The sequence below is a fragment of the Sus scrofa genome, chromosome 6, assembly GCF_054392235.1.
Source record: "Sus scrofa isolate SSC_HxYL_T2T_F1_AM1 chromosome 6, Sscrofa_HxYL_maternal_Yorkshire_Landrace_v2.0, whole genome shotgun sequence".
Taxonomy (NCBI): domain Eukaryota; kingdom Metazoa; phylum Chordata; class Mammalia; order Artiodactyla; family Suidae; genus Sus; species Sus scrofa.
In genome coordinates, this window is record NC_139388.1 from 15,996,042 (window position 1) to 16,010,913 (window position 14,872).

The window sequence follows — 14,872 nt, forward strand, 5'->3', positions numbered from 1 at the left end:
TCTGTCTCTGTGTTTCTATTTGGCACCCATGGACAGAGGCTGTATTTTGCCAACAGATACAAGGTAGTCTTGAATTCATCCCAAAGGTAAGCAACAAAAATAAAAAAGAAAGAAAGGAAGGAGAGAGGGAAATAAGGAAGGAAAAAAATAAACCCTTCAAAGGTAAGCAACTCCCCGAAAAAGTCTATGAGAAATGGAGAGACTTTGTGGGGTAAAGAGGAAACCAATCAAGTTACCAGCAATACTGAGGGCTAAAAGAGGCATATTGGAGTCTGGAGGAATCCCATTCACACTACTAGTTTACTTGGCATGATAATTCTTCCTTCATCCCAAATTTTGCTGAGAGAGCATCAGTGAGAGCAGGGCTTAAAAAAATTAAGAATTTGAATCATCTTTTATATTCCTGAGATGCCTGGAAGACTTTAGTGTAGCTAAATACAAAGAAGAAAGGAAATTAGCTGCAACTGCAGGCCAAACCCCTCTAAACTCAATACTGATAAGACAAAAGAGATTAGTTTCTCAGTAGAGGAAGCCCAGGGGAATTGAGCACTGGGCTATCCAACTTATAATCAAGATTAATGGGATTAATCTTTATTAAAGTTGTATCTTAGTCACAGATTAACTTGACCTCTTGTGAAGTTAGAATTATCACTTCTCACCTTAGATACCAGACAAAGAAAGAGTTCACACACTTGGGGAAAAAAAAACAAATGAAACAAAAGAAAATATACTGAAGTCTTTATTTTTCTTCTATGCACAATGTCTGGCATATAAAAAAAATCATGAAACGTAAAGAAGCAAGAAAATATGATGCACAACCAAGAGAAAAAAAAACAAGAAGAAGAAGATCCACAGATGCTCAGATAGTGTAATCAGCAGGTCAGGACTTTAAAACAAATATAAATACATTCAAACATATAGAGAACAAGATGGGCAGAACTGGGGAACAGAAAGGTAATTTTGACAGAGAAAGTGAAACTTTAAAAAAGAAACAAATGCAAGAGAAGGGATGGGGAATGTGGAGACAAGTCAAGAAAAATGATCCAGAGTAAAAAAGAAAATAAGATTAAAAAAAAAAAAGACCCTGAAAAGAGTATCATGATTCATGGAACGATGGCAAGCAGTCTAATACATATGTAATTGAAGTCTCAGAAGGGAAACAATGATAAGAATTATGGCTGATTTTTCATGAGAAACAATGGAAACAAGGAAAAATGAAATTACATTTTTAAAGTGCTGAAAAAAGAATTCTACAGCCAGAGAAAATATCCTTCAAAATGGAGTCAAAATAAAGATATTTTCAGATTAAAACAAAGCAACCAACCAACCAAACCAGAGGTAATCTGTCAACAGCAAATCTACTCTATAAGAAATTCTAAAGAAACTTCAGGTTGAAAGAAAAGGATACTAAATAAAAACTTTACAGGAAGGAATGAAGAGCATTGGAAATAGTTTTTTTTAAAAAGTAGATAAAGAGGAGTTCCCATGGTGGTGCAGTGGTTAACAAATCCTACTGGGAACCATGACGTTGCAGGTTCGATCCCTGGCCATGCTCAGTGGGTTGGGGATCTGGCATTGCCGTGAGCTGTGGTGTGGGTCGTGGATGTGGCTCTGATCCCGCGTTGCTGTGGCTGTGGCATAGGCCGGCAGCTACAGCTGTGATTTGACCCCTAGCTTGGGAACCACCTTGTGCCTTGGGAGCAGCTCAAGAAAAGGCAAAAAGACAAAAAAAAAAAAAAAAAAAAAGTAGATAAACAAAATAGATTTATAATTCCTTTATCAAGCAATTTTTTTTAAAAAGAAAATGGACACACCTGCAGCATATGCCCAGGGATTGACCCGAGCCACAGCTGCACAACACAGGATCCTTTAACCCATTGTGCTGGGCCAGGGATCGAACCTGCAACTCCATAGTGACCTGAGCCACTGCAGTCAAATCCTTCCTTCCTTCCTTTTTTATTTTTTAGGGCCATACCTGCAGCATATACAAGTGCCCAGGCTAGAGGTCAAATTGGAGCTCCAGCTGCCAGCCTATGCCACAACCACAGCAATGCAGGATCCAAGCCACATCTACACACAGCTCACAGAGATGCCAGATCCTTAACCAGGGATTGAACCCACAACTCCACAGTGACATGAGCCACTGCAGTCAAATTCTTAACCCACTACACCACAATGGGTACTCCAACAGACAATTCTTGGAAGAAAAATAACAATATTTCAGTGTAGAGTTTATAAATTATGTAATAGTAAAACATATAATAAAAATAGCATAAAGTATGGAAGAGTGCAAATGGAATTATAATGGTGGTTCTTAGTTTATATCTGAATATAATAATTCAAGATAGACTATGATAAGTTAAGATTGCATATTGTCGTCCATAATGTAACCATTAAGGGAAAAAAAAGAAGTGATACAGATTAAAGGTAATAGAAAAGACAAAACAGTATATCTAAATATATATAATCCAAAAGAATTTAGGAAAGGAGGATCAAGGAAAGAAAGAGCAGATGGACCAAACAGAAAACAAATAGCAAGATGGGAAACATAAACTCAATCATATCAATATTCACATTAAATATAAATAGGATAAATATTTCAATTAAAAGGCAGAGATGTTAGACTATATGGATTAAGTAATATTCTAGGATGTAAGATCAATATAAAAATATTAATTATACATTTAAGTACAAGCAAAAGATAATCAGAATTTGAAATTTAAACACTATCTGCAAGAGAACTGAAAATATGAAATACACAGGAATAAATCTGACAAAAGATGTACAAGACCTGTGCAATGAAAACTATAAAACATTGCTGAGAATTTAAAGTAGGTCTAAATAAATGAGAGTTACAGCATGTTCATGGGTCTGAAGACTCAATATCATTAAGATGTAAATTTATCAATAGAATGAATGCAATCTCACTCAAAAACCCTTAAGCCCCCCGTCACTTTTGGTAGAAATTGATGACTCTTTATTACAGAAATGCAAAGGATCTAGAATACCTAAAATAACTTTGAAAAGAACAAATCTGGGAAACTAAAACTGGACTTTAAGACATATAATAGAGCTACATAGTAATCAAGATATGGTATTCTTGTCAATAAAAACAAATATATAAATGGATTATTAAATATCTGGAAGCGACAGACAGATATAATAGAAATATAATAAATATACTAGACACCACACATTAATAGACAACTGATTATATCAACAAAGTTGTAAATACAATCTGATAGAGAAATACAGTTTTCTTTGACAACTGATACTAAAACTGAATATGCACATGTAAACTTTCACTCATACCTTGCACAATCTACAAGAAGTACCTCAAAATGTATTCTATACCTAAATGTAAATTCAAAAATCTAAAATTTCTATAAATAATTTGAGAAGAAAAAAAAATCTTTGTATTGTTGGGCTAGGCATAGATTTCTTAATATGATATAAGAAATCATGACCTTTAAAAGAAAATTGATAAAATGGGATTTCAACAAAATAACTGCTTTTTTGAGACTTTTTTAGGAAAAGAAAATCCACAGACTGGGAGGAAAAAAAGAAAATTATACATTAGATAAATTTTTTTTTGGAGTTCCCATTGTGGCACAGTGGTTAACGAATCTGACTAGGATCCATGAGGTTGTAGGTTCAATCCCTGGCCTTGCTCAGTGGGTTAAGGGTCTGGTGTTGCTGTGAGTTGCAGTGTAGGTTGCAGACATGGCCTGGATCCTGTGTTGCTGTGGCTGTGGTATAGGCCTGCGGCTACAGCTCTGATTAGACCCCTAGCCTGGGAACCTCCATATGCTGTGGGAGCGGCCCTAGGAAAAGCAGAAAGACAAAAAAAAATTTTTTTTCTAGAATATATAATACTCAAAAGTTTAATAATAAATGGAAAGCAAAAATTTGAATGTTCATAATATTTGAAAAGACATTTCATTAAGGAAGATATATGAAAAGATGCTCAGCATTATTGGTCATTAGGGAAATGGAGATTACAACCAAAATCAAATGCCACTTCATTACAGCTAGGACAGCTATTGTAAATAAGATTATCTTTAATAAATAAGACAGATAATTACAAATGTTGGCAAGGATGTAGAGAAATGGGAACCCTCCTAAAATATTTCTGGGAAAGTAAATTACTGCAGTCATTTTGAAAAACAGTTTGACTTTTTTAACAGATTAAATGTAAAACTATCACACAATTTATCAATTAGACTCCTAGGTTTCTATCCAAGAGAATAAAAAGTATGTCCACACAAGACTGGAATATGGTTATTCATATCAGCATCATTAATAGCTGACCCAAACTGAAAATAATCTAAATTTCCATCATGTGAATGAATGGACAAAATGTGGCATGTCTGTACAAGTGAAAACTATCAATAAAAGGAACAGACTATTGATACATGCTATGACATGGATGAACCTCAAAAATGTTATGCTTAGTGAAAAAAGCAAAAAACAAGACAACACATATTGTATAATTCTATTTATATAAGTGTTAAGAAAGTCAAATTTGTAAATCCCTGGAAACAGAGATTAACAGTAAATGGGGGATGAGGGATTTGAAGGATGAAAATGTTCTAAAACTGATTTATAGTGATCACTGCACTACTCAAAGTTATCAAAAATAATTGAATTGTATCTTTGAATGGGTGAATTTTATGGCATATAAAATATATCTCAGTGAATTCGTTTTTTAAAAAAGAACAATGAAATACCATTGTATGTCTATTAGAAATCTAAAATTAAAAAGACTGGAGAGGGAGGGAGAGGGAGGGAGTGGGAGGGATCGGGAGGGAGCTTGGGGTTATCAGATACAACTTAGAATAGATTTACAAGGAGATCCTGCTGAGTAGCATTGAGAACTACGTCTAGATACTCATATTGCGACAGAACAAAGGGTGGGGAAAAAATGTATACATGTAAGAGTAACTTGATCCTCATGCTGTACAGCGGGAATAAAAAAAAAAAAAAAGAAAAGACTGACCATACCAAGTTTTCATGATATGTTGAGAAACTGGAGTAATCACACACTGCTCGTGGAAATGCAGAAGGTAAAAATTTTGGAAGAGTCTGGATGTTTCTTCAAAAGTGAAACATACACCCACCATATGATTCAGCAAAATAAATGAAAGTATATTTCATTTCATTTCATTTCATTCCATGGGCAAACTGGTATTTACCTAAAAGAAATGAAAGCATATATCCATATAATAAATTGTATACAAACATTCAGAGCAGCTTTATTTGTAATAGCCCAAATTTGAAATAACTCAAATGTCCACCATTAAGTGAATGGATAAAGTGTAGTATATGGTATGGAATACTACTTGGCAATAAAAAGTAACACACTATTAATATATGGAAGAACATCAATGGATCTCACAATAATTATGGTGAGTGAAAGAAGCCATACAAAAAAAAATACATAGTATATGACTCAATTTATAAAAAATTCTAGAAAGTCAAAATTAACCTATAATTATAGAAAGAAATCCAGTAATTGCCTAAGGATAAAAAGGGGTAGAAGGAGGGGACTATAAAGGGGCACAAATAAACTTCTGGGGTGATGGATATGTTTACTACCTTGATTGTAGTAGTGGTGACACGGGTGTATACGTATGTGAAAACTAATCATATTGTACACTACATGTGAGTAATGTACTTCTAGCAATAATACTTTTGAAACTATTAAAAAATAAAAACAAAACAGGACGGCATAAAAGTTGATCAAATCTCCCACTGAATAAAACTAGGGAAAAAACAACAAAATCAAGCAAAATAAAAACACAAGAAAGGAAATCACAAAGACAAAAGTAGAAATTCATGAGGAATGTAAATTTCTGCATTCAAATTCCATTTGTGACTTTAGAGTAATTTTATAGTAATACTACCCTTTCTGATAATATTATAAGCCTTTCAGAGGAACTCGAAAGGTGGAAATTAGACATTTCACCTTTTTTAAAATTGTGGAAACAGCAGAACATCTGAGAAAGAGAAAAGCTAAATAAAAATGCAAAATACAGTTATGTTGTGAGGTGACGTCTCCTTAGATGACTGATATGCTAGAAACTTTAAATTGTAGAGATCCCCTCTAAGATTTTTCCAGCCTTATAAAACTTAAAACATGAAAATTACCAATCATTGCATGTATTTTATTGGAAATTCAGTATACTTTAATAAAATTTCCCATATACAGTAATATACTGATTGGTGAGCAAATTTCATCTTCCAAAATGAGGGTTCCTTCCCCCCCCCTCCTTTGGCTGTATCTGTGGTACAAAATGAAGATTCTTGAATTCTGAAAAAAATTGTGTTGTCCGCTTAGCACTAGAACACTTTTGTGTAATTCACATTGAGATTTGCAGTTGGACTCATTCCTAGGGGATTAATCAGCTTTGGAACAGCCAGTGCTGATGCCAGAAACAGACTGGCAGAAAGCTGATGAGGCAGCACAATGAATGATCTACCATAAAGGCCATGGGCAAGAGGTGGCCATTAGTCTAGAGCTCAGTAATGCACTCTTCAAGTACATTACTCACCAATCCATCAGGCAAACCTGCTACAGGACCAAGAGATTCCAGCACTCTTAAATCTGTAATGCAACGGCTGCCAGCCTGCTCTACATGCCCTAGGTTACAAGGGCACAGTAGTGTGAGAGGAAGGCAATTCATTTGGTGTCATAGCCAGTATTTTTTCTATTCTTTCTTCTTTGTGTACTTAAGAAATGTGCCTTCCATTATCCACAGATTAATAGTGGAGAGAATGCTCTGGTATCTCTGTTAGCATTAACTACCGACAGATACTTTTCCAGTGCCTAATCGGCAGAATTTTCATTAGCTAAAATGAGAAAAAAACTTATATAGAAAAATGCTATATTTCATTAAAAAATGCAGCTACAAAAAAATACAGCTACATAAATTTTCTACTAAAAGACTATCAAAACGAATCCCACTTAGTAAATAAAGCCACAGAAACATAAATACGCTAAAAATTAGCTGTAAATCAAGAGTGGCATTTAAAAAAATTCAGGCAGCATTCACCATATTTAAAGTCACTCTTTGCATATACTGTAGCTACAATTGCAAGTGAGGATTCAGGCAAAGAATGTGTTTACTAATGATAAAATTTCCCTATTTGTAATTAACAAAGATATGTGATTAAACAAAGTACAGTTACAAAGAGAGAGCTCATAGGCTTAACCTAATTATGGTGTCCTTATTATTTACCCTGATATTACAACTTTCTATTTTAGTGTTCCAATATTCTTTTCTTTTATGGCAATAGTAGATGTGATTTAATTTTTGAATGTTCTTTTTTGGTAATATGAAAGGTTGGCAAATCTGTGTTCCCACTCTTTAGAGTAACTTGTAAGATCTAAAGGTGTGAAAAACTCTGGGCCAAGAGAATTCAGTGAGTGTAACAGGGAAGAGAAAGGCATTGCCTCAGGAACAGTTACGTTCCGATGACCACCTGAGAACAGAAGTCTCTGTGGCTTCACTATGGTGATAACCTGACGAGGAAGGAGGGGTTCGATCCCTGGCTTGGGAACTTCCACATGCTACAGGCGCAGCCAAAAAGAATGAAAGATAAATTTGCCTCAATCATAATAAAGAATATTCACTTAGCACATACTCAGTAGAAAGAACTGTTCTATGTTTTGCACATATAGTAACTCATTTAATTCTCACAACAGCCCTTTGAGATCATTGTACCTTTAGAGTAATGAGAAAGTAGAGAGATTTAAATAGTTTACAAAACCACATGAGTCTGGATTTGAATCCAGACAGTCTTGCTTCAGAAATCCTGTTTGTTTGTTTCTTTTTCTTTTTATGGCTGCACATGCAGCATGTGGAAGTTCCCAGATTAGGGGATGGATCAGTGTAGGGGAGGCAGGCCTACACCACAGCCACGGCAACACTGGATCAAAAAAGTACCTGCAACCTACACTGCAGCTTGTAGCAACGCAAGATCCTCAATCCACTGAGTGAGGCCAGGGATCAAAGCCGCATCCTCACACAGTATATTGGATTCTTAACCTGCTGAGCCACAACATGAACTCTTAGAGGTGCATTCTTACACTGGCTCTGGTATCCTTTTCAAAGGTCTCACATCTAAAGTGTTATATTCAGTAGATCTGGAGTGGGGCTCAGGCATCTTTGTTTTTTTAAAACCTCTGCAGGCAGTTCTGATGCACGGCCAGGGTTAAGAACCACAGGTCTAGTTTAGTTATCCATCCTGTCCTTCCTATAGCATGGCTCCTCAGGACTGGGCTTACACACTTGTTTTATACCACAGGAAATACCTTGTGTGCAAAATGGTGTGCACATTGTTATGCGCAACATGTTTTCAAACCTTGTCCTAAATGGGGCAGAAAGATATGGGAACACTGCTCTCTTCTATTCTGGTCATATCCCACTCAGAATACAGGGTTCAATTCTGGGTATCACTGGTAGACAAAAATAGTAAAACAAACAAACAAACAAACAAACAAATGAAAACCCTACAATTATGAAGGAATGAAAACCATGTAAAATAATAACTGGTTGAAGAATCCAGGGAGACATATGGATGGCCAGTAAGTACACGAAAAGATGTTCAACATCAGTAATTATTAGAGAAATGCAAATCGAAACTAAATAAGGTACCACCTCTCACTGGTCAGAATGGCTATCATTAATAAGTATACAAATAACAAATGCTGGAGAGTGTGGAGAAAAGGGAACCTTCTTACACTGCTGGTGGGAATGCAAACTGTTACAACCATTATGGAAAAGACTATGGAAGTTCATCAGAAAACTAAATATAGAACTACCATATGATCTAGCAATCCCACTCCTGGGCATATATCCAGACAAAACTTTCATTCAAAAAGACATGACGTGAGGTTGTGGGTTCAATCCCTGGCCTTGCTCAGTGGGTTAAGCATCCGGAATTGTAGAGAGCTGTGGTATAGGTTGCAGACATAGCTCGGATCCAGTACTGTGGGGTAGGCAGACAGCTGTAACTCTGGACCCCTAGCCTGGGAACCTCCATGTGCCATGGCTGCAGCCCTAAAAAGCAAAAAACAAACAAACAAAAACCCAAAAAAGATACATGGTACTTCCCTTTGTGGCTCAGCAGTTAATGAACCCAACTAGGATTCATGAGGTTGCGGGTTCGATCCCTGGCCTTGCTCAGTGGGTTAAGGATCCAGTATAGCTGTGAGCTGTGGTGTTGGTTGCAGACCTGGCTCGGATCTGGCTTTGCTGTAGCTGTGGTGTAGGCTGGCAGTTGTAGCTCCAGTTTAACCCTTACCTGGGGAACTTCCGTATGCCATGGCCCTAAACAAGAACAAACAAACAAAAAAGATACATGCACTCCTATGCTCACTGTAGCACTATTCGCAATAGCCAAGACATGGAAACAACCTAAATGGCTATCTACAAATGAGTGGATTAAGAAGATGTGGTACAATACAAAATGGAATAATACTCAGCCATAAAAAGAATGAAATAATGCCGTTCATAGCAACATGGATGCAACTAGAGATTCTCATACTAAATAAGTCAGAAAGAGAAAGAAAATACCATATACTACTTGTATGTGAAATCCAAAATATGGCACAAATGAGCCCATCTACAAAACCAAAATAGACTCACAGACATAGAGAACAGATTTGTGGTTGCCAAGGGGGATGGGGGAGGGAGAGGGATGGACTGGGAGTTTGGGGTTAGTAGAAGCAAACTATTACATTTAGGGATAAGTAAAGAGGTCCTGCTGTTTCGTTCAGGTAACTATATCCAATCTCTTGGGATAGACCATGATGGAAGAAAATATGAGAAAAATTATATATATAATGACTGGGTCACTTTGGTATACAGCAGAAACAGGCATAACATTGTAAATCAATTATACTTTAAAAAAAAAGATATTTTGTCTCTAAAGACATGAATTGAGGGCAGATACGAGGGCCATATTCAAATGTCTGAAGAGCTGTCATCTAGGAGAGGAATAAGACTTCAACTGAAACCTCTAAGCATATAATTAGGCTCTATGGATGGAAGTTAAAGGAAGACAGACTGCAGTGTCTAATAAAGAAATAATCTTCTAAGGATTAGAGGTACTCAAAGATCGAACTGGTCACTATAGACAGTTGTTAGTTCCTTGTCACAAACTGAAGTGGTATTTGGTGGCATCGCTATTGAGAAGGTTCAAGCATTGAATACGGTTCATTAGAACCACATTTTGGGGTTCACTATAACCCCAAAGTCTTTTTCTGTATGTATCCTTGGCATAGGCTCAGCTGAAATGCAGCTGCTGGGAAAAGTACAGTTTTAGCAGTTGTTTAATGCCAGCATCTGTTCTAATTGGTTGATGTCCATGAAGCAGGTGTTAATATTTAATACTTTAAAATACTGCCCTTGGGGTATGGACATTCATTTAATTCAACAATCATATTTTGAGCATATTCCCAGGGACTAAATTAAAGAAACCAAAGTAAATAATAAGTCCTACCCCTAATTTAGTGGTGTATACATATACACAATAAATTTAGGTTGAACCATATGGCTTTGCTGACATTCAACCATTCATGACCTATAAAAATACTGATTTAATATGGTACAGCATCACAAAATTAATACGTATTGTTAAAAACCATGTAAAAATGCTATGAAAGCATAGATGAGTGAATCGATTCTGAGCAGGCCTATGGGGAGGATGGAATTCATAGAATTTATTTTAAAATGGAGATTATACTGAGTTGCATTAAAAAGATAAGCAAGAAAATTTTCACATAAATAGGAAAGAGCCTTCTAAGGAGTAGAAGAGAACAAGAACGGAGATAGAGAAATGGGAAGCATTTATGATATAGGTTTAAAAGGTTGATGTTTCCCCATAGTACTTAAAAATCTATAAGACTTGCATTCCCTGTTTTTTTAACCTATTCTTTTTTATTCTTTATATGTTGAGTGGATTTTGGATATTTGTCAACTCCCCAAATACTAGGAAGGCTATAGTAATTATCAGTGTAGCAGTACTTTCCACCATGACTATTCATTTTATGATGATGAGATACAAGAATGCATATGATTGTGTCGAGGAGCTTAAGAGGTAGTAGCTAAGGTTATGAGTATTACAGACAGATTGGCTATGGTTTCCAATATCAGCCCCATTGCTTACTAATAGAGGACCATGGATAAGTTATTTAGCCTCTCTGTGCCTCATTTTCTTCATCCATAGGACACATACAATAATACTATATCCTATCTTTCATGCTAGCACCTGCCTATTTCCTTAGAAAAACAAAAGTCATTTTATGCTCTCTGTTTACATCTGGAGAATATAAAACATTAAAAGATAATTTTTGGAACTTTTTTTTTCCTTCAAGCAAAATGTCCTTTTATATTCAATAAAGTGGGATAAGTTAGAGCTCTTTAGGAGGAAACCAGCTCTTTGTAGTTTCTAGGCTACCTGAAGACAAGAAAAATTGGCTCTTCCAATACCAATGCAGTTAAGTCTGTATTTATGATGAGTGTGGTGATTTTGCTCTGGAGGGAAAAAAAGCTTCCTGCAACCAATCAACTAAATATTCAGGATAGAAGATTTACAGCATCCTTTTAAATATACAGCTGAGCTCACAATAAAGAAACATCCTTAGAGGCAAAGAATCCAGAGTGGTAAACACGCTAAAGCCAGTGTTTACCTTAAGATCATCTGCAAATTTCCAGAAACCTAGAATTTTTATTTGAGAAGTTGGACTGAAACCCCCACTTAAAATCAGGATTGTGAGATGTACACCTTCAAATAAGAGTGAATTGGAAATTCTTCCTTGAAAAGGAGAAATAACAAAACCTCTGTTCCACCTTGGCTATGGTTGGAAGTGACAAAAAGTCTCATTTCTTAGTAATTTTTTGGCTGTGCCAAGGGTAGAAACCGTGCCACAGCAGTGACAATGCTAGATCCTTAACAATTGGGCCGCCAGTTATCTCTTCCTCTTAGAATACTTAATAGGGTGACATACGGTTTATAATCCAAACAGAGAATCTTCTGAGAGTGGAAGAAGGTACTAGTAATAATTACATTAAGACAAAGGACATTTTAACTGGGACTGTTCTGGGGAAATCAGAATGTAGGGCACCCTAGATATTACCATAGGTTAGTTGTGACATGGGTATTAGGACTGAAATCACACTACCTACATTGGTTGAAAAATAACCAAGCTGACAAGTTAAAGTAATTCTTGGTTGAAGATTGTCTCCAGGCACCTTGTAGGAGAAAATGCAACTCCCTCTAGGAAAATGCATTCTCAAAATCCTCATAGAATTTGCTCAAAGTCCTAGTTTACATGATCTCATGATAGAAAAGAAAAAGAAAAATCACAAAACCTATTAGGAAACAAGATGCTATCAGCAGGATTTCCCATCGTGGCACAGCAGAAATGAATCCGACTAGGAATCATGACGATGCACATTTGATCCCTGGCCTCACTCACTAGGATAAGCATCTGGCGTTGCAGTGAGCTGTGATATAGTTTGCAGATGTGGCTCAGATTCTGCATTGCTGTGGCTCCAATTGAACCCTCTAGCCTGGGAACCTCCATATGCCATGGGTGCGGCCCTAGAAAAGACAAAAAAAAAAAAAAAAAAAAGATACTATAGCAAAAGACAACATAAATAACAGAGAGAGTGTGATGAAGGAATATTGTATTTCAAATACTGGAATTATATAATTCAGAATATAAGTACATTTAATATTTGTAAAGAAAAAAGAGAATACACAAATATAAGCCAGATATAAGAATATAATATATGATAGGCATTTTTAAAAATATTCAACTAGATTGTTTATAGAAAAAAACAAAATTTAAAATACAGTGAATAAGTAAACCATCAGATTTGGCATAAATGAAAGGAGAATTAGTGAACTAGAAGATGAAACTAAAAAAATTAGCCAGAATAAAGCACAGAGAAACACAGAGATGGAAAACATGAAAAAGAAATTATGATATGTGTGATATGGGGAGGAGAATGAGAAGGTCTGATAGCTATCCACTATTTTAACAGTGATAATAAAGAAAAATATTTTAAAAATTACTGAGAATTTTTCAAAAATTTTGGAATACACGAATCTTTAGAAATAGAAAGTATAGTGATCTCAAGAAGAATAAATATAAAGAAATCCACACATATATTTTACTTTATCAGAGTGGATCTGCAAAGCACTAAATATGATGAGAAGATCTTAAAAGCCAACAAAGAGAATGACAATTTACCATGAAAGAAACAATACTAATATCTGACTTCTCAATAGCAACAATGGGAACTAGAAACCAGGGATAGAATATATCTAAATTACTGAGAGAAAATGATTTGCAACCTAAAATTATATTCTGAGGAAATAACCTTTAAAGGATGAAGCTAAAATAAAGATATTTCAGACAAAAATTGAGAGCTTATGACCTGACTCAGATGAAATTTAATTATCCAAGGCTACACCTCAAGGAGAAAAATGATCCCAGGAAGAAGTATATGGTGCAATAAGAAATGGCATGCATTCTCTCAATAAAAAAGAAAAAAACAAAATTACAACCTTCACTCAAATGGATTGGAAACTTTCAAAAAGATATCCTACTCCAGAAGATGAAGAGGAGGCCACATCCAGATGATAGGAAAGGGTGACTACACGATATAAGCAACCCCATACCTGCTGGGTGGGCAGCTAACAGACTGGAAAGTAACTGTATCACAGAGACTCACCTATAGGAGTAAGAGTTCTGAGCCCCACATCAGGTCCCCATGCCTGGGGATCTGGCACTGGGAGAAAGAGCACACAGAACATCTGGCATTGAAGGCCAGTGAGGCTTGATCACAGGAGCTTCATAGGACTGGGGGAAACAGAGACCCATTCTTGAAAGGTGCACACAGGCTTTCATGTACACTGGGTCCCAGGGCAAAGCAGAGTCTCCATAGGAATCTGGTTTGGACCTGACTGCAGTTCTTGAAACATCTCCTGGGAAAACAGGGGGTGACTGTGGCTTGCTGTGGGAGGACATTGGAGGCAATGGTCTTGAGAATATTCATCAGTGTGTGTTCCTCCGAAGGTGGCCATTTTGGGAAAATATGGCCCCACCCATCAGTACCAAGAAGCCCCAGGCCAAACAATAATCCAGGTGGGAACACAGCCCCACTCATCAGTAAATAGGCTGCCTAAAGACACTCCAGGCACACAGTGTCCTCTAATCTCACCGGGAGACAAACCCCCACCCACTAGAGGGATAGGAATCAGACACACTTACCAATGGGCAGGCACCAGTCCCTCCCACCAGGAAGCTCCCACACCAACTTCAGCCACAAGGCAGACATCAGAAGTAATAGAGGCTACAACTCTACTGTCTGTAAAAAGGACACCACACCAAAAACCTATAAAAATGAAAAGGCAGAGAACTGTAACTCAGATAAGGGAGAAAGAAAAAACTCCAGAAAAACAGCTAAGTGATCTGGAGATTATCAGCCTCCAGGCAAGATTTTAGACTGTTAATGCTAAAGATGATGCAAGACATTGGAATAAACTGGAGGAAAAGACTGATAAATTACAGCAAACACTGAGCAAAGAAATACAAGATTTAAAATTCAAGCAAGCAGATGCAAAATACAATAACTGAAATAAAAAATTCATTAGAAGCAACCAACAGCAGAATACAAGAGGCAGAAGCAGGAATAAGTGAGGTGGAGGACAGACTAGTGGAAATCAGTGATGTGGAACCAAAAAGAGATAAAGATTGAAAATAAATGAAGACAGTCTCAGAGAACACATCAACATTCGTATTACAGGGGTGCCAGAAGGAAAAGAGAGAAAGGGATGGAAAAAATATTTGAAG

At 36.4% G+C, this 14,872-nt stretch overlaps 1 protein-coding gene across 1 annotated transcript in view; it reads right to left on the minus strand.

Moving 5' to 3' along the window:
- Positions 1-14,872, minus strand: part of PMFBP1 (polyamine modulated factor 1 binding protein 1) — a 509,524-nt gene that overhangs the window by 240,624 nt on the left and 254,028 nt on the right. Inside the window, exons 10-11 of the mRNA XM_084959706.1 lie at positions 14,291-14,414; positions 5,005-5,195 (exon numbers count right to left, since the gene is read on the minus strand). The gene's annotated coding sequence lies outside the window, so the exon portion shown is untranslated. The remainder of the gene's footprint in view (positions 1-5,004; positions 5,196-14,290; positions 14,415-14,872) is intronic.